At 37.2% G+C, this 24304-nt stretch overlaps 1 pseudogene; it reads right to left on the bottom strand.

Moving 5' to 3' along the window:
• Positions 1 to 647: 647 nt before the first annotated feature.
• Positions 648 to 1928, bottom strand: LOC136844073 (uncharacterized; annotated as a pseudogene).
• Between the last annotated feature and the right edge of the window lie 22376 nt (positions 1929 to 24304).

Genomic DNA, 24304 nt, shown 5'->3' with positions numbered 1-24304 from the left:
TATATATATATATATATATATATATATATATATATATATATATATATATATATATAATGTATATATATATATATATATATATATATATATATATATATATATATATATATATATAAAAAACAAGGCGAACGTAGCAAATATCTTATAAAAACCGTCAGCCAGTCAGATATTTCAACATATCATCCGCAGACGTGAATTTATAGCAACAGTCATGTAATCGGACTGCTTCTGACAGGACAGTTAATGTCTGGAGGGCTGGCATTTGAAGGCGATTCCTGGTATCAGTCTTTATAAGATTTAATTTCGAAAATAATCTTTCAGCAGAGGTATTGGAGGTGGGGAGTGCTAAAACCTGCATAGCAAATGTAGACAAATTATTAAACTGACAGACACCTTCATTATCCGTTACTTTCCCAAGCTTATCATGCAAATTGATAATGTCAAGGTCGTCTTTTTTCAACTCTGATATATATGGTGATGTGTCTATGTTACGCCATTCATTATCCAGAACTTACATATCTCCAGAGTACAGGCGAGGCACAAGCTTAACAAAATCAGATAGAGAAGGCATAAGCTCTCTACTTTTGCTATCAAATAGTTTCTCTTTATCTAATAAGGACGCCATACGCCAGAAGGGCGAGTTAAGATCAAACCTTTTCTGTAATTCGTGGCACATAGTAATCATAAAATCCCGGCAACGTAACTACAAGTTCAACCATACCTGGTTTTTTGGTGTATTCCTCAGTCTGTAGAAGTGCGTGGATAGCTGATCCTAAATATATCTGGTTTAGAGGTTTGTGATTGGCACTTAATTTTGGATCAAAAGCCATCAAATCAGCCTTAATTATTTCCTCTCTGCGACAGAAGTACCCTAGCAGATTTCTGAAAAGCTGAATTATGTTTTCATACAACAAATGAACAGATGGACCTTCCCTTTGAAACATTAGGTTGAGCTTCGTAAAAGTTGGCAGGATAAAATTAAGAAAGTTGAAATATAAGAAAACTGCTGCGTCTTTTATGTCTTTAACAACGTACTCAACAGACTTGAGCCTCTCCTCTTGCTTTTGGCCAATAAAATAAAATGTCAATGCTTCCCACTGTTCAATGATTCTCTGAACAGCTTGATGAAGCGAAAGCCACCTGGTTTGACAAGCATGCAGAATTTTGTGGGGTTTCATTTCTAAAACTTTTGAGCCTCAGTAAATTGATGTTTCCTCTTAGCGATATGAGAAAAATATGTATACACATTCCTGAGAACGTCCTCGCAGTGCCTGGGCAAAGTTTTTGCAGCTTCAGAGGCACACAAGTGGATGCTGTGACAAATACGCCTGAAAATTGTTATACCTGGTAACTGCTCCCGTGACCTGCTAGTAAGAGAATTATGGTCACCCATGATATTAGATGCCCCATCAGCTGCAAATCCAACAAAGTTGTTTGAGGGAATCTGATAAAAAGATAACGTATTGATAAGTAATTTATGTAAATGGTCCCTCGTTGACCCAACACATTCTGTGTCATTATCATATACATTAAGCAATTCTAGCGCTCCGGTTTGTAACATACTGGCTTCAAAATCATAACATTTAACAATAACAGTCAAACATTTGGTGGTACTGACATCAGTGGACTCGTCTATTATAACTGAAAATTAGTGAGTCTTCAACTTACCAGCTAATTCATTAGTGACACATTGACCTAGGGCTTTAGTTATCCCCGGGCATTTGGTCTTTTTCATGCATAAACCCTTAGCAATGGCTGAATCTGGAAATATTGCCTTGCACAATTCAACCAGGTGGTCAGCAATGGTGAATGGCAAATAATGTTCAGCAATAAAACATACCATTAATAATGTAGCTAATGTTACTCCTTTATTAATATGGAGATTCTCTGGTTGTTCGTCACGATGATCTCTAAGTTCCTCCCGATTCTGCAACCAGTGCTCTCTCTTCATTGGTGATGTGAGCCTTTCGGGTCTGTTGATATAGAAAGAAGGATGGCATTCATTGGAGCTCCAAATAATATTATGTACATATGTTTTAAATATATACCGTATATAACACATACACATAATATATATGTATATATATTTATGCATGTGCTGTAGCTTACTTGTATGGTACGCATATGTATTCTATATGATGCACAGTACTTTTCTACTTCTCACTTGACAACCATTATAAGATAACCAGGATGAACTCACCTTATGCCGTTTGATGGTAGATAGCTCAGCATTAAACTGTTTGTTGCATATATCGCAAAGTGCTTTCTCAGGATCTCCTTCAACACGGGACAACCATGGGCTGAAATCCTCATTAGCTAACCAGTCACCCCTCATCTTTCTCTTGGGAGGCATTACCTACAAGGTATACCACCTACAGTAGCCTATCATTACAGATGCCAGTGATAAGCCTATTATGTCACAGTATATACTAAGGTTAACATATAAGTTGGAAAGAATAAAATCTCTAGTTGCAATTCCTCTAACATCAATAGGTAATTGAGATATTTCGATATATATCTTACCAATAGGTACATTACATAAAATTTAATTAAACTTATAACCAACCACACTTCCTGCAGTTCAGACGGTGATATGATGAGCCAAGAAGAAAATATTTGCAAGTCACAGGACGATTCTCGAACAAGACGAAGGCAGGGAGGGGCCAGGGCAGGGAACAAAGCAGTGTTAAAAATTTTCCGCCGTCTTCTTAACTTAAGGTGACTGTCATCCAGAGTGGACAGTCGACTTCAAAAATATCTATACATTTTGGCACTTTTTTTACCACTGGAGATATAAATAAACTCATTTTGCACACATATTTTTTATCAATTATATTTTATACATAAGATACCGTGAATGTGCAGATTTAGACAATCATATTATATGCTTCCTTATACAAAACTGACGTCATATAAACTTTAAGAATTAAATAAACAACCATATTTAGTATAGATTTTATTAATTCAGGCATTTTCTTTTGTTGACAAAGCTTATGTACAAAAATATAAGGCATTATTGTACTGTGTGGTTTTTCCAATGATGGATGTGGTCGTTGTCAGTGTGGCCACGGAGGCTGCTAGATACCACTATTTGACTACGTTAGCAGACGAAAAACTATACACCTAATTTATCGGGCCGGGTTCAGCTTCGACTTAAACTCACGAGAGATACAGCGGTGTTGAGGAAGGCTGGGTGTTAACTGTGGAACTAGTTGTTTAATGAAGAGTAATTCCAAGATTGCTAAATATTGTTCGTTAGGAGTTTGGCCTATAATTTTAGAATCTTTGTAATTTATGTCAGATTTACATTTCTTTGTATGTTCACGTATACATGGAAATTCAGGATTAGTCAATTTGACACCTGTTCTACAGCTAACGCCTCGATGAGAGTCCAATCTCACTTTGGATAACCTCCGTGTGGAGCCGACATACATCCCAAGATTACATCTAGGGCAATTAAATAAATATACGACTCCTGAGGTCATTAGTGGATCAAGTTTCTCCTTATGTTTAAATAGAGATCTAATATTCATTGGGTTGCAAGGTATTAGCTTTAGTTCAATGGCAGGTAAAAATTTCTCGACCAACGACTTCAATTCACGATAGAAATTTAGGTCATGGATAAATGGGACACTTGCATATAATCGTAATTTTGGTACTATTGGTATTTTAATTTTAGGATGAAAGATATTGTTTAAAAATTTGCAGAGGTGTTGGTAAAAAACTTTAGATGGAAAGCAATTGTCAGTGAAATATTGGTGGAGATAGGTTATTTCACCGTGAAAAAGATTCCTTCAGACGTTATGTTAAAAGCCCTATGAAAGAGCGTAGATATGGAGTTTAGTTTAAAATTATAAAAGCAGTTACTATAAAAATTTAAGGCCAGGCCGGTAAAAGTTTTCTTTCTAAAAACCGTGGTGTTAAAATGATCATTATGTTTAAAAACTGTTACATCTAAAAATGGCAGCTTATTTTCATTTTCATATTCAATTGTAAGATTAATATTAAGATGTATTTTTTTGGCATAATCAAGAAATTTGTCAGCTTGATCTTTATCTCTGAACAGTAAAAAGGTATCATCCACGTACAGTACCTACTATGAAATAAGGGATGGTAGGCCAAAGGACAATTGTCCAGTATGCGCTCCTCCAGGGAGTACATAAAAATGTTTCCAAAGGTGGGACCCAAAGGGGATCCCATCGCAATACCATCAGCCTGAATGTAGGCTTAACTGTTAAAAACAAAGGCTGTGTCCTGCACAGCGAGCTCGAGCAATTTTCTAAAATCCGTGAGGTTAAAATCATTAAAAGTGGCATCTGGGTCAGTAAAAAGACGGCTAACAATAATGTCGATGGTTTCTTCTGCCGGTACATTAGTAAAAAAAGACTCCACATCCATGCTAACCATAAATAAGTCTGAGTCCTGGGGTATTTCTTTTCCTTAAAATGTTCTGAAATCTTATAGCTATAGATATTCGTAGTTAAAGGAGCCAGGAGAGGTAAAAGAAATTTAGCAATTTTATAATTAGAAGTAGCATAAGAGGTGAGGATGGGCCTCATAGGCATACTCTCTATGAATTTTAGGTAGCCCATACATCACTCAATGTGAGGCACCTGTACTATATAATGAAGTATAAGTAGTTTCACTAATGATTTTATAATCTTTAAGATATTTCAAAAAACGGTTAATTCGGTCTTCTATCTTAAAGATGGCAGAGTATTGAGGTTCTGTCATTTTGAATTTACATTCATCCCCTAGGATATTTTCCATCTTTTGCATAATATTCATATTTATTTACTATTACAGTACCTTTTCCCTTGTCAGGTTGTGTTATTGTTAGGTCTTTTCGTTTCCCAAGTTCTTTAAGAATATTCAAGTCATTCTTAGAAAAGAATGGTGTCCAATGAGCAGTTAAATTGTTAAAAGTTTTCTGAGCTTTACCTTGCAGTTGGGATCGCATTTTAGGTACATCTACATCGAAGCAGAGATTAAGTAGTCTTGCAAATAATGATTCCATAGATCCAAAAAACTGGTTATACGAAAGTTTAAAGCAAGGTATGCAAAACCCAATCCTAAAGAGAGCAGAAACTCTTCTCTCTTAGATAATTTGTAATTTGACATATTGAACACAGTTTTGTTATTGTTAAAAAAAGAAGGAATAAATATACCCAGCTTTCTCAATTTTCTCTCGTGAGTAGGCTACGTCGGACCATTAATGCATAATCGGCAATACATTCATTAAACAGATATTTGAAAACAATACAATCAATAATGGATAAATTACCTGTAATATTCACAAATAGGCTGCTAGATAATTCCGTTAGTTTAACAATATTTCTATTCTTATGGTTAATCTCCATATCCAACAATTTCGTGGTGGCATCATGGTAAAAAGGAGTCTGGTATATCGACGACTTTTACACTTTGAATTTGACGAAATTCGGGACAATATCATTCAGGCGGCAGTATTGTAGAAATTCTAAATCGAGTTCAGCTTTACGAAGTTGTCGTGTAGTTTTATCCAGTTTTGTGCATGAGGTAAGGAGTTGAGTTCCATATCATCCTTGGATTATGGCGTGGAAGCTGACATAGCCACGAAGTCTCACTCGGAGAAGGAAGAGGAGAGCGAAAACGAACGAAGGGCAGCAATTGTGGAAGGTCTGGTACGGGGAGGCGCAAAGTTCAGGCCCACATGTGCCCAATAATACAGCGAGGATTGAGAGGGGTTCTATCAACCGGTAGGCATCAGTAGGTGTAGGGTGATGGAAATATATATATATATATATATATATATATATATATATATATATATATATATATATATATATATATATATATATATATATATATATATATATATATATATATATATGTTACAAACTTTGGGAAACAGATAAGAATATTCCGGGTAGGAATATTACGTAACGTACCGATTGGTCTATCTTCAGAAGGCGATGGGGAAGTTCGGCCTTTTTTTCCTCTCTCTCTCTCTCTCTCTTAACAGCGAGTCTTTTTCTCAGCGGGTATCTCACGCGCCTCTCTCTCTCTCTCTCTCTCTCTCTCTCTCTCTCTCTCTCTCTCGCGGCTTTCCCCTCTCTCTCTCTCTCTCTCTCTAATGTCACAAAGATCTCTTTCGTTCTCGCATGGATTTCTCTCTCTCTCTCTCATTCCACATTAAAGAAATGAAATGGGTCGTATAAGGAAAACTCAATCTTTCCTACCAAAAATAGATTTATTATTTAAAGCAACCCAACAAGCAATGAATAAACAAAGCAAAGATTAAAATGCATCACAAATGAAATTGTCAATTAAAAAAACATCTAACTCAAGATTTAGTATCAGTCCAACTAAAAACCTGATTATGGCTAATAGCCTGCAAATTCAAAAATTCTCACATAGTCCATTATAGACTTTGTAAAGTCTAGTCTCAAGTCTCCCACATAAAATACTAGACATTGCAAAGGTTTGCGTCTGTCTTTCTCTATGATCACACCAACATGATAACATCATGTTATTGCCCACAAAGTCATCACCACAACCATGACATCTGTCGAAAAAATTAAACACAGATAATACTCCCAAAAATATACAAGTGCAAAAACATAATAATGAAAAGTCTAAAATGCATGAGTAAATAGCATACTGGTAAAATATAGAACACAATAAAATAGAATATTGAAATGGTAAAATGCTACATCCACTTCCCACACAAGTTCAAAAATGTCTTGAAATATGGTAAAAAAAACATAAGTTCACACTTCACATAGAAAAACGAAGAGTCTGAACTGTACCTTATTCTGCCAATTCTAAGAGCTTGCCACACTCAAAGATAATGTCTTCACGATCTCACTCTAGCTCTGCTAATGAACGACCGAACTAATTTTTGGGCAGAATTAGACACAAAATCGAGATTCTGTAACACACGAACTCGTGTACGCTCATAGCAACTTGGTCATATGACCCGGCCAATATCGTGTGTTCATCACATTAACTGCTGAGATGATCAAGTATTTGCTGAATGCAACGATTCTGCAAGTGACGTGCTCACGACAGTACCATCTCACAATCAAAAATTCTTCCATCACACTCTGTACCTTCCAATGTTAAATCAGCCATATTTTCTTAAATATATATATATATATATATATATATATATATATATATATATATATATATATATATATATATATATATATATATGAGAAAGACCAAAGTACACAGCAATATAAACGAGACTTTATGTTATTTTGACTTCACGCGCGTAATTCCCAAGAAGCGTATCTGGGATAGGATGTAAAAGGAAGGTTGGTTTGGGGTTTGTGAATATACATTTTGCAACAGTTTTAACTCTATTTTAATCGTGTGATTTGCGTGATAACATTGGTCGAGCTTCTGTACTGCATACGACTTTTTTGAAAGCTGCCAGTATTGTTTTCTGTTACCTCTTGTGTTTTTATCTATTTTTTTTTTATTTACATTCCACAAGCGCTGAAGCAGCAGTTGTAAACATGACACGATGTACTACACTAATAATTATCTTTCTACTGGGAAGTGAAAACATTTAGTATATTATGTTCTTCTCCGAAGGGGGTTAGTGTCGTCAGTACACCTCACGCAGTGTACTGTAGCCATTACTTAAGGTTCCTTGCAGAGTCCCTTCGTCCCTTGGCTGCAGCCCCTTTCATTCCTTTCACTGCACCTCTGTTCATATTCTCTTTCTCCCATCTTACTTTCCACCCCTTCCAAACAATTGTTACACCTTTGAAATCCTTTTACCCTCAGTTTTCCTTTTGGCGCATAATGACTTCATAGGTCCCAGCGCTTGGCCTTTGGCCTAAATTTTATACTCCATTCCCTTCCATTATGTTTCTTCTTCTTCTTCTCATCTTATCTCTATTTGGGGTCGCTCTTCTCTATAACCCATTGGAGATATATTCAACTGGTTTTTTTTTTTTTTTTTTCAATTCTGACTTTCAAGGCAGCCGGATCTGAGTTCATTTTCCTTCGTGGCTGCTAAACGATGAGTTGCCATTTGTCTTTTTATCTCATCGAGCAGAATATTATACGAAATCAGGTATGGTCCGTATGCCAGTGAGCAGGTGCTATAGCAAAATTAACACAGCCTCCAAGATTGTAAGCTGCTAACATTTTGGCTCCACGTGTTGGTTGATTGATTGTAGCCTAAATCATCTGAGATTGTGGCTCAAAATGCAGGATTTTATATTTATACTTATATTGCCCTGTAGACGTCGAAATACACTATTTTCTGGACAGAATTAACGCTTTTTTCCTTATAAACTTATTTTTCTTTTACTTTCCAGTATTAAGCTCTTTAAAGATATCTTTGAAACTACATGATTTCATCACAGTTTAGACGCCTGCTTCGAAAGCCAGGATTCATTAGCACGTAATTCAGCACCAAGAACGTTTACTCCCCCAGGGACTCTTGTTACTTGCCCTGTGCAGACAGGAGAACTTTTCCGCAGAAGTTGATTCTAGTCTCTCCAAGTCTTTTTCAGCCAAGTTCTGACCTGCACCGAAATGCCTCATTCTGAGCCGTTCTAGTCTCTCCAAGTCTTTTTCAGCCAAGTTCTGACCTGCACCGAAATGCCTCATTCTGAGCCGACTCCCTTCATGCGGACGTTTATCGGGAGAGATTTCCACTGCAACGGAGAGGTCATTAGCTGCCTCAGCAGAATATCTCCGACCATTTTCGTTTTCTCTTACGGAACAAGAGGAGCTTCCTTTATTGACTCCCAGATAAATTGGCATAATTTACAATTTATGATAACTGATATTCAACAGGACTGAGGCCTTGATGAGGTAAATTCCGACAGTAAGGTTAACGCACTGCAACGAGCCCTGGCTGTGTAGCGGAAATACCGATGGATCTCAGCGAGGCCCTCAAATCAATCAGTGCAATAATTTAATCTCTTTTAATAATACCACCAAGAAAATTTCATAACCTACATTCAAAGTGTACAGTATATAACAATTACTGGAATATATATATATATATATATATATATATATATATATATATATATATATATATATATATATATATATATATATATATATATATATATATATATACAGATACACACACACACACACACACACACATATATATATATATATATATATATATATATATATATATATATATATATATATATATATATATATATATATATATATATATATATATATATATATATATATATATATATATATAATATATATATATATATATATATATATATATATATATATATATATATATATATATATATAAAGTCTAGTTTGACCAAGAATTTAATACAAAGTCTGTTCTACAGGTTGACAAACTAGATACACAGATATACATTGTAATGTTTACTAAAAACAATGTAGAAAGGTATACTGCATATTTATAGATTTATTGATTACGTTAATCATCCAAGTTTACATAAATTCTGTACTTATCCCGGTTTGTTTGTCTGTATGTCTGCAAAATAGATCTCGAAAAGTTATTGATGGGCTTTTGTTAAATGTTAATGTTTGCTATGAACTAAGGGAGAGTTGATTGAATTTACGCTGGATCCAAACCGGGTTGAATTCAGCATATATTATTAGGATTTTTTTGGGGGGTGGGTGGGGAGGGGAATGCTGTAGTGATCAGTTGAAGACTGCTTAGGTACTATATATTACTCTAGTAACTTATGTTTTATCAGGTATTTCTTAATTGGCTAACCAGTCTTTCGAAAACGTATTTCACTTTAAGGTTTCCTGATTGTCTACTATTTGGACGAACCAGGCCTTCCTATCAACAGCTCTATAAACTTACAGCTCTGCAAGCTTCATGGCGATTGTGGTCAATCATGTAACAAATCTATTCGTTTTAATTTAAGGGGTGCATCCACCGCTTCCCCATCTGGAGTGTCTTCTGTGGTGTCTTCTTTCCCTTATGTATTCTTTCTTGCTGTATTCATCCCTGTGTAAATTATATTGGGTTCTGGACAAAGCGTGCTTCAACATTTGGATTATGTTGAATTTGAAGTAGTTTATAATAGCTGGGAGTAGTGATCGGACAATTCAAAGTACTGCAGCATTCTGCTGAGACAGTATTCATAAGAAGGTAGCTGAAGATCTAAATTTCCATCCTTAACACTAACAAAAAGGTTCATTATGTCTGTTACAATGCAGCAAATCATTTTGTTCCTCTTGACTCAAGTCTTCATCATGTTATAGTCATTATGAAACCTTCTCCCGTACGTGCCATTTTCGGGATCACTGGCGAATTCTGCATTATCTGTTTACCTTCGAATACTAACTGGACAAATCTCTAATGTAGTCATCTAATTTCCGCTACAGTATATACTTCATATATACTTTAGTACGGCCTAATCGATTCACCTGCTTAAGCACTAATATTACCAATAAAATATTCAAATTAAAAACCATCCCTCCAGATTTCCAGAATCTAGAATAATCAGCTGCCTGCCATAAATGCCTGTCATTTTGTACATATTCGTTAGCTTTGTTACCTAGCTTGAAAACTTCTTCCCTGTATCCCCGTTAACATTGTTTTCAGTTGGTGTATGCTGTGAATGATCATAATTATTATTTTTAAGTGTTTGGTAATAAATTTTTTCGGTTTTTAACTCAAGACAATTTTCAACAATTGTCTTCCAGCAGATTCAGACAACCGAAGGAATATAAGATCAGGCAAATAAAGACATATCGTATAGCTAAGAGAACGTTAAATGGAATATTAGTTTTTTTTAGGCCAAGAGTGAAAGAGAGAGAGAGAGAGAGAGAGAGAGAGAGAGAGTCACCACACCTTGGCTCTTGAATGAACTGGGAGAGGCTGAAAGGAGAGAGGTAAATGGAAGAAAATATGGTGCAGAAAAAAATTAAAGGTAAATATACGGATGTTAACAAACAACTTTTAAGAAAGAGAGAGAGAATTTTTGATAAATAATTTTTTCGATGGCCTGGCGACTTCAGTATAATTTTAACTGAGCACCGAATCCGGCTATTTCTTTATTGCTCTTCTCTCTCCACCGGTATATAATTCAATGTTTAGGTAAACAGGCGTACATTAGAATTTAAGGAAACGTTCAGTACTGTTTCTTGCCTCTCCTAGGACCCGGAAGAGAGAGAGAGAGAGAGAGAGAGAGAGAGAGAGAGAGAGAGAGAGAGAGAGAGAATAACGCTACAGAAGGTTCCATCATCTTCAATAATGCATTGTTTTGAAAATGAATGAGCAAGAGAACACAGATGGTCCATTGTTTGTTTTGTCCGGACGAAAAATTGATTGAAAAGCAATTTGTTGCACCAGACAAGCATTTTTGACGGCCTTCTGCTTTGACGCAGGTCGGGTCGCGACCAAAAAGGAAATCACTTCCAAGGAGAAAATGGCTAATGCGGGTTTAATGAAACTTTTGACTTTCCTTTCAAAGTCACTTGATCGCCTCAGAATTAAAGTCAGGAATTTAGTAAATTTGTTGGCCAGTCTCAATCCATTATTGCTTTGAATATTAACAAATGTTTAATAATAATAATAATAATAATAATAATAATAATAATAATAATACAGTAATAATGATATGTACATACAAATAATGAGAGAACTAGTCCCATAAGCAATCTTCACTAGACCTGTTATTATTATTATTATTATTATTATTATTATTATTATTATTATTATTATTATTATTATTATTATTATTATTATTATTATTATTATTATTATCTATTTCGGCTTTGATTAGATGCATTTGATTTCGATATACACGTTTATGTATGAGCTAATATATATATATATATATATATATATATATATATATATATATATATATATATATATATATATATATATATATATATATATATATATATATATATATATATATATATATATATATATATATATATATATATATATATATATATATATATATATATATATATATATATATATATATATATATTAAGGGCATAGTTTTTCTCTTAGACAGTTTCCGTTAAAAGCAATTACCTTACTGGCATCAATAAGTTTTTTGTAGGACTCTTCATATAGTCGGAGTTTTTTCCGATTCTCATGCGTCAACTTCGGTGAAGAACGCACACACTTCTTTCTTTCATTTTTTGTTTTCTGTCACGACAGCTGTTTCACCACTCTGTGTCATTATCAAGTAACAACTGGCTTATACTTTGGACTTACAATCCTTTTATCTCTCCATGCCGATGGGAAAGTAGACCTAAACGTTGATTGGTCCGGGGATTAAAAGGATGAACCACCTTTTGGAGTCGAAAGTTTTAGGTGTAACTTAGGAAACATGGAATGAATATTCTACAGTAATTATAAAACACTATTTTTGAATCTACTTAATAGTTGTTTATAAAATTTATAATGCATGAATGTACTGTATATATGATGTGTGTATTTATATACAAAAAACATTCTGCAGATGCCAACCACTAGACACCATTCATGCTTCGTGTTGGGGGAGGCCTCAGGGGCATGCCAGGTGTTACTTGCGCTTCCCTGGGTGCTCTATACTGTATTTGCTGACGGGCGGCTGTCTGGTCAGCGCTCACTTGCGCATTCCTCTTTTTGCTGGAAGTATGTGATCCAACTCTTGCTGGATGTTAAGGGTCGGTTTTTGGATGGTGATGGTTACTGCTTCCACTATTAAAAGATGGCCATACTTGCTTTCTTTATGGACGACCTTAGCGTCTTCGATTAGTTCTTGTAGGGATGGCTTCCTATCAAGTGAATCAATAAAATGCTGGTGTATAGCCCCTTGGTTTCTGTGGGCTAGCATTCGCCTGCGAAGGGTCATAGTAGTGTGTCCGATGTAGTTATTGTTGTGAGATTTACACATCTCTGGGCATATGAATTTATACAGCATGTTCGTACACATCTTTGTTCCCACAGGAGCAGTGATGTTTTTCATTATTAAGGCTGCTACTAAGTTAGGCTTACTGTACAAACTGAGGTTAATTTTCTTGTAAGGATCCCTAGGTGTTATGCCTCTGTTACTGATTCCTTGTAGGCTGTGGCATTCCTCCTTCTACAAAGACCTATAGTGCAGGTGATGATAAATGACAAGGTTCTCTTCTGCCATTGTTGTGATCGGTTGGTAGAATTCATCAATTTTCTTTTTGATCGCGGTTTCGATAATACAATCTGCGTATCTGTTGTTCGTTTATAACCGGCGAATTTTTTCCAATCCGATGCTCGCATCTCTCCAAGAAGTGTAGTGGGTGAGTACTCTTAGGAGTAGGCACAAACGCTCACTGCAGACTTTTTGTGGCGTCTCGGCATTCTCCCCTGGCATTCAAGCAATGGCCAGTGTTTGTTGTTTTAGTGAATGCTGTAGTTTCAAATTATCCTTCCTGTTGTTTAACTAGGACATACTCTATATATATAATATACAGTTTATATATATATATATATATATATATATATATATATATATATATATATATATATATATATATATATATATATATATATGAAATATATATTATGTATACAAATATATATATATATATATATATATATATATATATATATATATATATATATATATGAATGTCTTTTCTGTAATACTACAGTGTAATATTGTGGAATAAGAAGGCCCATAAAACGTTTAAATAGTGTTTTATGGGCCTTCTTATTTTCATATATATATATATATATATATATATATATATATATATATATATATATATATATATATATATATATATATATATATATATATATATATATATATATATATATATATATATATATATATATATATATATATATATATATATATATATATATATATATATATATATATATATATATATATATATATATATATATATATATATATATATATATATATATATATATATATATATATATATATATATATATATATATATATATATATATATATATATATATATATATATATATATATATATATATATATATATATATATATATATATATATATATATATATATATATATATTTATATATATATATATATATATATATATATATATATATATATATATATATATATATATATATATATATATATATATATATATATATATATATATATATATATATTTATAAATATTACTGCTGTTTGCCCTCAGTGTATTTCTTTGTAGTCATATCAGATGAACCAGCGTCCGGGGTACCGGCCGAGTCACGTAGGCAGTTTAAATTGTAATGTTTTCGTGTAGGAAGGAACTCGGTAGCATTTAGGCATTTCGCCCTATAGGAAAATTTCCATATGCAGCCTTAGGAATAGGTGGTCCTAAAGTCCTTTTTTCCTTTCTACCTGTCCCTCTTGGCAAATGTTTTTAACAGAGCGTAGACGCCTCAGGACATGACTGCATCCCTGTTCGACCCAGGCCGGTCAGACAACAGAGAGAGAGAACTGAGCTATAGCGGAGATGAGACGTCCTTTTGGCCTCTCCGCCCTTTGTCTATCATTTTTATTAGTGAAGTGAAGAATCATTCTCCAGAACTTCCGATCATCCATTGTATGCGCAGCAATGCTTCGTCCAAGGTAAAGTCTGTGTTTTTGTTCAAAATTTCGTCCATTCTTTTATCTTCTTTTCTGTATTTCCAAATCTTTCTTTGTTTCATTCTCCAGCCACCATTTAAGGTAATCGCTTGTACGAAGTCTAAGATTAAGCCCAAATTATTATATTGTTTAGCATTAGCCGAATTATTTCAGTAAGACTCGGGATTTAGGCAAGCAAGTCATTTTACGACTCTGGTATTCGTTGTGCCTCGCGTTCACTGTTTGGAAGACTGTTGCGCTTGTTGTATTTAATACCATCTTAACGAGTAGAGATTTTTCTGCGTCTGCAGTTAGTGACATTTATCATAAAGTCTTTATTCCTTGAATATTCTTTGTTAAGGTTAATTACCCTTAACTGGCGACCTTTGGTTAATTAACGTCTGTCTTGGAGGTTAATTCGTGGCTTCAAGTGACAGGTTACGTGTATTCTTGGTATGCAGGGCCGTGAAAAATTATGTAAATTAAACAACAACTGATCAGCCAAGACGTGCACGTAACATTGATGACCTTGCATAGGATCTAAGTAAATTTTAGAGAAAGAATCTGGAGAAAAGGAAATTAATTACAGTTAATTCCAAAGATAAAAGTCAGATATTGAATTCCATTTTACTCTTCCAAACAAGGAGCCAGGCATAATAATAAGCAATAAGAAGAATAGTTAGAATAACAGGTATAGTTGAGAATTAGCGTAGGTAGGAAAGTGTGTATTGAAAGCAGAGCGAGTCATAATTTGTAACGTTTTAAGAAAGGGCATTTTACCGCGTTCGGAGCATTCGAGTCAAGTCGTCCAGTAATGTACCCTGAAGGCCGAAAGCGCGGAGCCCATTTCATTTACACAAAGTAATTTAGTAATCGCGTCGGCAATTCTAATCGTTATTGTTTTCATATAGCAGGAATCATTCAAAACACCGTGTCATTGAAATAGCAAATGAACGGAAATAGTAATTTTACCATGAAATGTACCTTTCAGCAATGTGAATTTACGCAGGTCGGCCAGCAGGGATAATTCTCTTGTTTAATGTCCGGGTGAGAAGTACGTTAACAAAAGACACAACGTTGTTTGGTAATTTCGTTTTCCATCCTTAACGTAAAACGCTATGCATTATTGGTATATTTAGAGTAAATCTGGATACCTGCATTTGTTTCGTTCGTTGTTTTGAATTTTGTGCTAAAAAGAAAATACCCACCATCTTGATTTCCTCCGCTACACGGTTGTTCGAAATTGTTTTGAACTGGGTGCTAGAGGACCTGCCATTTGGTGTTCCCGCGCCGCGAGGTTGTTTGAATTTAGGCCTAACGAGCTGTGGCCGCCATCTTAAGACCCTGTTATTGTCATTGTGGAGGTGACCAGACTCTGTTTTCAGCCACTTTCGGAACTACTTTCTCGGCGTAGTAGTTCACCTCGCAATATCTTAGCTAGACAGACATTGGTAGACAAAACCAAGATATAATTTAGTCAGGGAAAGATAGGCCTTAGTTAGGATTAATACAATAACAAGTTCCTATACAAATACCTGATGGCAAAAATCATATAAAAAGAATTTAAAATTTTATGCTAAAGTCTTGTGACGTCGCAACAGCTCCTGGGAAAATTACGATAATAAAGCAATCGCTAAGGAAGCCAAGACGACGTATCTGCATTTTATTAAGAACCATGCCATTGTGCACTTATAAAATCTTTGCTTAACATGTTCTCAAGCAGCAAGAAATTAGCTGATTGAAAATCTCTCTCTCTCTCTCTCTCTCTCTCTCTCTCTCTCTCTCTCTCTCTCTCTCTCTCTCTCTCTCTCTCTCTCTCTCTCTCTTCATTCAAGTAAGCCGGGATAACCTAGTCGAGTGTACATGACCCACTTCAAAGAAAAACGGGCCGACACTGAGGAATTAAATTAACTAAATTAAGTAAAAGAAACACCTCTGTCCCACAAGTAGATGAGGGCAAGTTAAGCTTTTACATTGATAAATTGTCGGTCGAATGAGGCCTGCTACCCATACCGAAGCAAAACCATAGTTTTCGCCCTCTGAAAGAAGAGCGGTTAGCACTGGGACCAGCCACTCACGAGGATCTTTAGAGAAAAAAAAAAAAATTCACTTTATTCCAGTGCCAATAATTTGCTGCACTGTCATCAATTGAATAGCTTACTTCTCTCTCTCTCTCTCTCTCTTTTACCTTCCCTTCCTCCATCATTTATTTGTTACACTCCGCTGGGGTAGAGTGCCTTTCCTCCCTATAGCCTAGTTGGACTCCAGTAAAGGGTCCCTAGGAACACATTGGCACCATAGTGCCACCAAGCAAGCAAATAGAAAATTAAATAAAACCAAAACAAAAGGGAACACAGAAGAGAAAGTTCTTCTGGAACCTAACCTGCACCAGTGCCTAGGGATACTGAGTGCCACCAGTGTGACCTGTACACGGCACACCCAACTACAGTGCCACCTTTTGAAAGGGTGCCACGTCACTGAAGAGACACTTCCTCGCTGCCCAAGTACGCCCAGTCGACCCGGTTAGACGCCCTTCCCCACCAGAACCATGGCAGCAGAGAATTATAAAACCTTCCTGGGGCTGGGGATGGCGGCAGGTCTCACCGGCTCGGAACTTACCACCTGGGTCAAGGAGCAAGTGGACGACTTGGCAAAGCGGGAGAAGGAAGAAAGACTTGAGCAGAGGAAGTATGAAGAAGAACGGAGGCAGCTAGAAGAAGGCAGAGAAGAAAGGAGACGACAGCATGAGTTAGCCTGCAAGGAAAGTGAGCTAGCCCTCAAGGAGAAGGAGCTCGAGCTTGAAAGAGCGAAAATGGAGAATGCCGAAGCTATGGCCAGACAGCAAGCCTCCAGCCCTACACCTGCTGCATCAAACGCTCCAATTTCGAGCATCAATTCCCTAGTCCCCAAGTGGACTGAGGACGAGCCAGAAGCATGGCTGGAGGAGATCGAGGCTCTTTTCGATAACTACAGCACCACGGAGACAGAGAGAGCCTTAATACTAGCCAAGCATATGGAGGGAAAAGCCAAGGCAGCGCTTCACTCACTGGAGAAGAACCAGAGAGGCAACATGGCGGAAGTTCGTACAGTCATTACAAAGGCCTATGAAATAACCCCAGAAAAATGGAGACAGCGGTTCCGAGGTCTTGCCAAGGAAGTCGGCTGGTCTTGGACGGAATGGGCTTGTCACAAAACCCAGTCCAGTATGCGCTGGTTCGACTCCTTGGCCTGCACGACATTTGAGGATCTTTTCAATCGGACCATGCTAGAAGACCTTTACCAATGTGTGCCTGGGCCCCTAGCTGTATATCTTAACAATAAACAGCCCCCCACAATTATGGAAGCCTGTCGCATGGCCGATTCATGGGAAACTTTTAATCAGTCGCATAGCACCTCTCAGAAGCGAATCGTTCCTCCGGCCTACCTCTCGAACTCCACTCGCCCGAAGAATGGACTGCCGAGCAAGACTACATGCACCTATTGCAAGAAGGTGGGGCACACTGAAGCTGAGTGCCGATACAAACTCGGCACTAATAAGCAGCCTACCCCTACCAGCCAGAACTCCTCTCCTGATTCATCCACTCAGCCCTCTCCTCCAACAGTTACTGCAGGCCACCGAGACCATCCAAGAGGCCCATGCAAATCCTGTGGTGCTGCCAGCCACTACAGTGCTGGATCTCCGGCCTGTCCACATCATGCCAGTTCATCTCAGTGGCCCCTCTTCAGAGCACTAGCCTGCCCGTGACCCTTCCGGTCACAGTAGACACTGCGGCAGACATTAGCCTGATCGCCAGGGCCCAAGTGCCAGCTGGTGCCATGGTTGACGAAGAAACCCGGCGGGAAATGGAGTGGATAGAGGGCCACACCATTACCGTTCCCATGGTCCAGCTCCAGGTTACGACACCTTGGGGCACGCTACCCCACCACCTTGGCGTGGTGGGTGGAATTCGGCCCGGAGTAGCCTTCTTGTTGGGTCGGGATCTTCTCTGGGGAAGCCCGTTGCCAACGCCACTTCGCAGCCACGTTACCTCCTCCACGGAGGCCCCATCTGTAACTCTCGATAAAGACAAACCCCCACCTTCCACCCACCAAAGTGGTCCGTGGAAGGGGGCACAAACCAAACTATTCTAGGCCCAGCCCTCTCCAATCGCGAAGGGCTGGCCCACCAAGAGGTCCTCCCTCTCCCCAAAGAGAGATTCAGGAGGAGCAGTACCGCTGCAGGACATGCAAGCGGACAGACCACTCCACAAATTGGGAAGGCTGCCCAAGTAAGCAACGCCCAGCGGACGCCCCCAAATAAAACTCTCGGAGAGGCTACAATCTCCTGCTGGGGCAGGAACCTCTGGTGCAGCCAAACCCAAGTCGTCCGCGAGGTATTGCACCTCTGGACCCCTTGTCAGGCATGCCTGACCCTCAACTGCTGCCAGTGCCACTTGCGAGCACTGAGCAGTGCCACACTCCGTCCGCCACGAACGTTGAGCTACCAATTAATAAGGCCCCTATGCCGGGTCTAAATCATGAGGTGAATCCTCCTCCGGGAGATTTAGGATTCCCCATGCCATTGATCATCGCAACTGGAGAGCCTCCAGCACCCGAGACTTCTTCTTTGCCAAATCTGACTCCAGAGGATGAACCCCTGAAGGATCGAAATGTTATCCCGTCTCTGGAAGACCAGGAACTGGCCTCCTCGGATGCAGGAGTCGAGATCGCTCTCGCTCCGGTTGTCGCAGCAGCCAGAGTAGGGAGCCCTCCTGTAGCTTTTAAAGTTGCCCCTGACTTCGCTCCCGCTAGCACTTCTGGCCTGTCCCCAGAGTCGGTGCCCTCATCACCTCCTAAGCCTGCTACTGATAGGCCTTGGAGGAACCCGAAGAAGAGGAAGAAGGGGTGGAAGAGAGCCAAGTAGTTGCCGAGCCATAAGCTCATCCAGGCACTAGTGCCCTCTCGGCCCAGTGCCGTACCATCTTAGAGTGATCCTGGCCCCTTGCCCAGAGGAGGTAGCCAGTGTGATCTCTTTTTGTTGTACATAGCCTAGACCGCCTTAAGTATGGTACATCAAATTAGTAGCCTTGTTCCCTCCACTTACCACCGAGCCGCAGTAATCACGTAAGTAGCTTAATCAACTTCAATAATCTTAACTATTGTGAAACGAGCCACGATGCTCATGACACGCATGGCCTAAGACCTCAGTGAGGCACCCATTTATCATATGAGGCAACCCTCATGAATTAACTAGTAATTATTAATTTTATTAAACATAAACCACTTTAATTTAGTTAGAACATTCACTCTTATGTTGGTGCTACAGTCGGGTTAGGATAGGTAAGGCTAGGGAATACCATAGAATGTACCACTAGGCTAGGTATAAAAACGTCATGATTGTGGGAGGTAGCATATAATAACCGTAAGCACCTTCTAGTACTATTAGAATTAGGTAAAGTAGTGATTATAGCTCATATTCTATCTAGGGTTAGGTAGTTCTGTAGCTAGGTAGGTGACACAGGACTAATCTTCTCAGGGGAAGAAGAGTAACCTAATAGAGGCGAACAGCTTGCTTAGTACAGACCTTCGCGCCCGAAAAGGGAGTGAAGGCCTTCTTAAGGGGGGAGCTTTTATAAATATTACTGCTGTTTGCCCTCAATGTATTTCTTTGTAGTCATATCAGATGAACCAGCGTCCGGGGTAGTGGCCGAGTCACGTAGGCAGTTTAAATTGTAACGTTCGCGTGTAGGAAGGAACTCGGTAGCATTTAGGCATTTCACCCTACAGGAAAATTTCCATATCCAGCCTGAAGAATAGGTGGTCCTAAAGTCCTTTTTCCTTTCTACCTGTCCCTCTTGGCGAATGTTTTTAACAGAGCGTAGACGCCTCAGGACATGACTGCATCCCTGTTTGACCCAGGCCGGTCAGACAACAGAGAGAGAGAGAACTGAGCTATAGCGGAGATGAGATGTCCTTTCGGCCTCTCCGCCCTTTGTCTATCATTTTTATTAGTGAAGTGAAGAATCATTCTCCAGAACTTCCAATCGTCCGTTGTATGCGCGGCAACGCTTCGTCCAAGGTAAAGTCTGTGTTTTTGTTCAAAACTTCATCCATTCTTTTATCCTCTTTTCTGTATTTCCAAATCTTTCTTTGTTTCATTCTCCAGCCACCATTTAAGGTAATCGCTTGTACGAAGTCTAAGATTAAGCCCAAATTATTATATTGTTTAGCGTTAGCCGAATTATTCCAGTAAGACTCGGGATTTAGGCAAGCAAGTCATTTTACGACTCTGGTATTCGTTGTGCCTCGCGTTCACTGTTTGGAAGACTGTTGCGCTTGTTGTATTTAATACCATCTTAATGAATAGAGATTTTTCTGTGTCCGCAGTTGGTGACGTTTATCATAAAGTCTTTATTCCTTGAATATTCTTTGTTAATGTTAATTACCCTTAACTGGTGGCCTTTGGTTAATTAACATCTGTCTTGGAGGTTAATTCGTGGCTTCAAGTGACAGGTTACGTGTATTCTTGGCATGCAGGGCCGTGAAAAATTATTTAAATTAAACAATAACTGATCAGCCAAGATGCTCACATGAACAATATATATATATATATATATATATATAATATATATATATATATATATATATATATATATATATATATATATATATATATATATATATATATATATATATATATATATATATATATATATATATATATATATATATATATATATATATATATATATATATATATATATATATATATATATATATATATATATATATATATATATATATATATATATATATATATATATATATATATATATATATATATATATATATATATATATATATATATATATATATATATATATATATATATATATATATATATATATATATATATATATATATATATATATATATATATATATATATATATGTATGTATATATATATATATATATATATATATATATATATATATATATATATATATATATATATATATATATATATATATATATATATATATATATATATATATATATATATACATATATATATATACATATATATATATATATATATATATATATATATATATATATATATATATATATATATATATATATATATATATATATATATATATATATATATATATATATATATATATATATATATATATATATATATATATATATATATATATATATATTATGTATATATTAGTATATATGTATATATAAATCATAAATATACAATATATATATTTATATATACATATATATATAAATATATATATTATTATAATCAACAAGAAGTCGTGCACAGTGTGACTCCCCACCCCCACTTAATTTACCCTTTGTTTATTGAGAACTGCATGGCCAATCGTATTTAACCTAGAAATCAGAGCCCGGTTATCAACATTCCTATCTGTCCTTCTTTTTACCTGGAACAGATATTGAGATGACATGGATAAAAAAGGGCAAAGAGAGGAGATGTACTGCCACTCCCTTTAAGAAGCTTAGCCCAACTAAGCTTCTTGAAACGGCCTTTCTAAAAGCTAATTAAGCTGCCTGAATTGTCTTACCTCCGCAGGAAACCTGGGAAGAGGCTGAACACCTGGCGGATGACACACCACGGGTACGACGTGGCCGGAGCCCTTATAAGGGAAAGACAGCAGTAAAAGCAGTGAGTTAGTTATCTGTGGGGGCAGGAGCCATGCAGTAAACATTCTCAAGGGACAACCATAAACGCGGGCGAGCGGTACCCTTTGCTGAGAGACCATTTTTTTTTTTCTCCGTCCGACTCCAGACTCCAGTCATCCTCGAGGGACAGCATGCATCGCCGGTGATCACCCCTCGTCCTTCTTCCTCAGAGACCCGCTTCCCCTAAGATAAAGTGCGAGTGAAGACTTTTCAGTCACGACAGTTTGCCCTTTAGAAAGCTTGGAGTACCAGCATTTCACTTCTGTCCTTGTGCCAGTTTATCCAGTGCCATTTCCAATGTCCTGTGTTTGAGTGTAAAGTGGTCATTTATTCCTCAAGTCTTTGGCACCCTCAGTGCAAACTCGAGTCATATTCGGTGTTATATTGTTCCTTTACTGGCGTGTAATGTGTAAATCCCTTTCGCAGAGGGACCTATTCGCAGTGGACTCATCTTTGATTGTACCTTGCCTTTAATCAAGACTCCAGTGGAAGGATCTTCAGACGTTGCAAGCCCTTTATCAATTCACTTATCCATTTTCCCTTCAAATGCTTTCTTTTGTAAATATAATTCCTTAATTTATCCCAAGTGTTTATGTAACATTCCCTTATGAAGTAGAGCCTTCAGCTCCTAAATTCTCCCTTTTTCTTATTTTTTTTACAATTTCCCTTTGTGCAAGTCAGAACCCCAAGGCCAATTAAATAAAGTTTCCGTTGCCAGCCCGTAAAATACCATAAACCCAGGGAAATACGTAAAAATGGCGACCTGGACTTAGATCTCATTTTGCAGTTGCATCTTCCCCGCTAACGCATTTGCAACTTACCAAATCAGCAGTTAGCAAAGCTAAGCTGGGTGCGAGACAAATTCCAAACCTGTTACCAAGAGCACAGACCAAGAGAGTTCCACGTAAGTAATGTGCTTATCTTAGCAAAATTTTTTGTACAATCATGACTGTTCCTGGGAGTTAGGAATAGGGACGCATTTATTCACTGAGAGAAGAGAACCGCCGTATTAGATTTATTAATGCATGCCTTTCAGGAGAGGTAGTTAGGAAATAACCAGTGGTAACCATTTTTTGCTTCGAGGAGTAGTGCGAAATTCCTCTGTGTTAAAATCTTTGCCATATTTTTTTTGCTTCAAGGAATAGTACGAAATTCATCCGTGATAAATTTTACTTTGCATTTCAGATTAGCGAATTATTTAGGTGTGAATAAATTCCCGCATGGGACAAGACGAGATCAGCTTGTATTGCTGCAATACTTCTCTCAGTTTAATTAAAACTCGAATTAGGTGTTAGGAAAGCGAAATTTGAACTCCGCTTCTAGGGAAAATTATTAGGTAATTTTTACTGTTATCCTCTCATCCCGGGAAATTCCCCGGAGTCACAGGCGGTCCATAAATAGATGGGTTCATTCACGCAGAATCTAAAAATAACTCCGGTGAGGGTCAGGCGACCTTCACCCCTCCCCCATGCCCGCGTGTGTACCCCCTCTCAGCAAAATTTTTTTGGGGTGTTTTTTCCCGTTAGTAATTTCTAAGTCGTAAGGGACGAATCATATTTCCAAGTCCTATGGGCAAACCAAATAAAATTCTACGTCGCAAGAGACGAGAATTTCTCAACCAAATTCCAAGTCCTGAGAGACTCCTAATAAAATTCTACATCGCAAGAGGCAAGAATTTCTCAACCAAATTCCAAGTCCTAAGAGACTCCTAATAAAGTTCTATGTTGCACGAGGCGAGAATTTCTCAACCAAATTCCAAGTCCTAAGAGACTCCTAAAAAATTCTACGTCGCAAGAGTCAAGAATTTCTAATTCCTATGGGAAAACCAAATTCCAGGTCCTAAGAGACTCTTAAAAAATTCTACGTCGCAAGAGGCAAGAATTTCTAATTCCTGCGGGGAACCCAAAATCAAGTCCTTTTTGAGACATTATATTAGTGTATTTCACACACCTGTAAGCCCTTACGGGACTGATCATTCTAGCTCGTTAGAACAACGCCTTAATTTCACGCTACAGCCGGCCAAGTCCGA

Source organism: Macrobrachium rosenbergii, chromosome 12, assembly GCF_040412425.1.
Source record: "Macrobrachium rosenbergii isolate ZJJX-2024 chromosome 12, ASM4041242v1, whole genome shotgun sequence".
In the NCBI taxonomy this organism is placed as follows: Eukaryota; Metazoa; Arthropoda; class Malacostraca; order Decapoda; family Palaemonidae; genus Macrobrachium; species Macrobrachium rosenbergii.
Note: the sequence above shows the minus strand (reverse complement) of the source record. Positions and strands in the feature narration are given on the sequence as shown.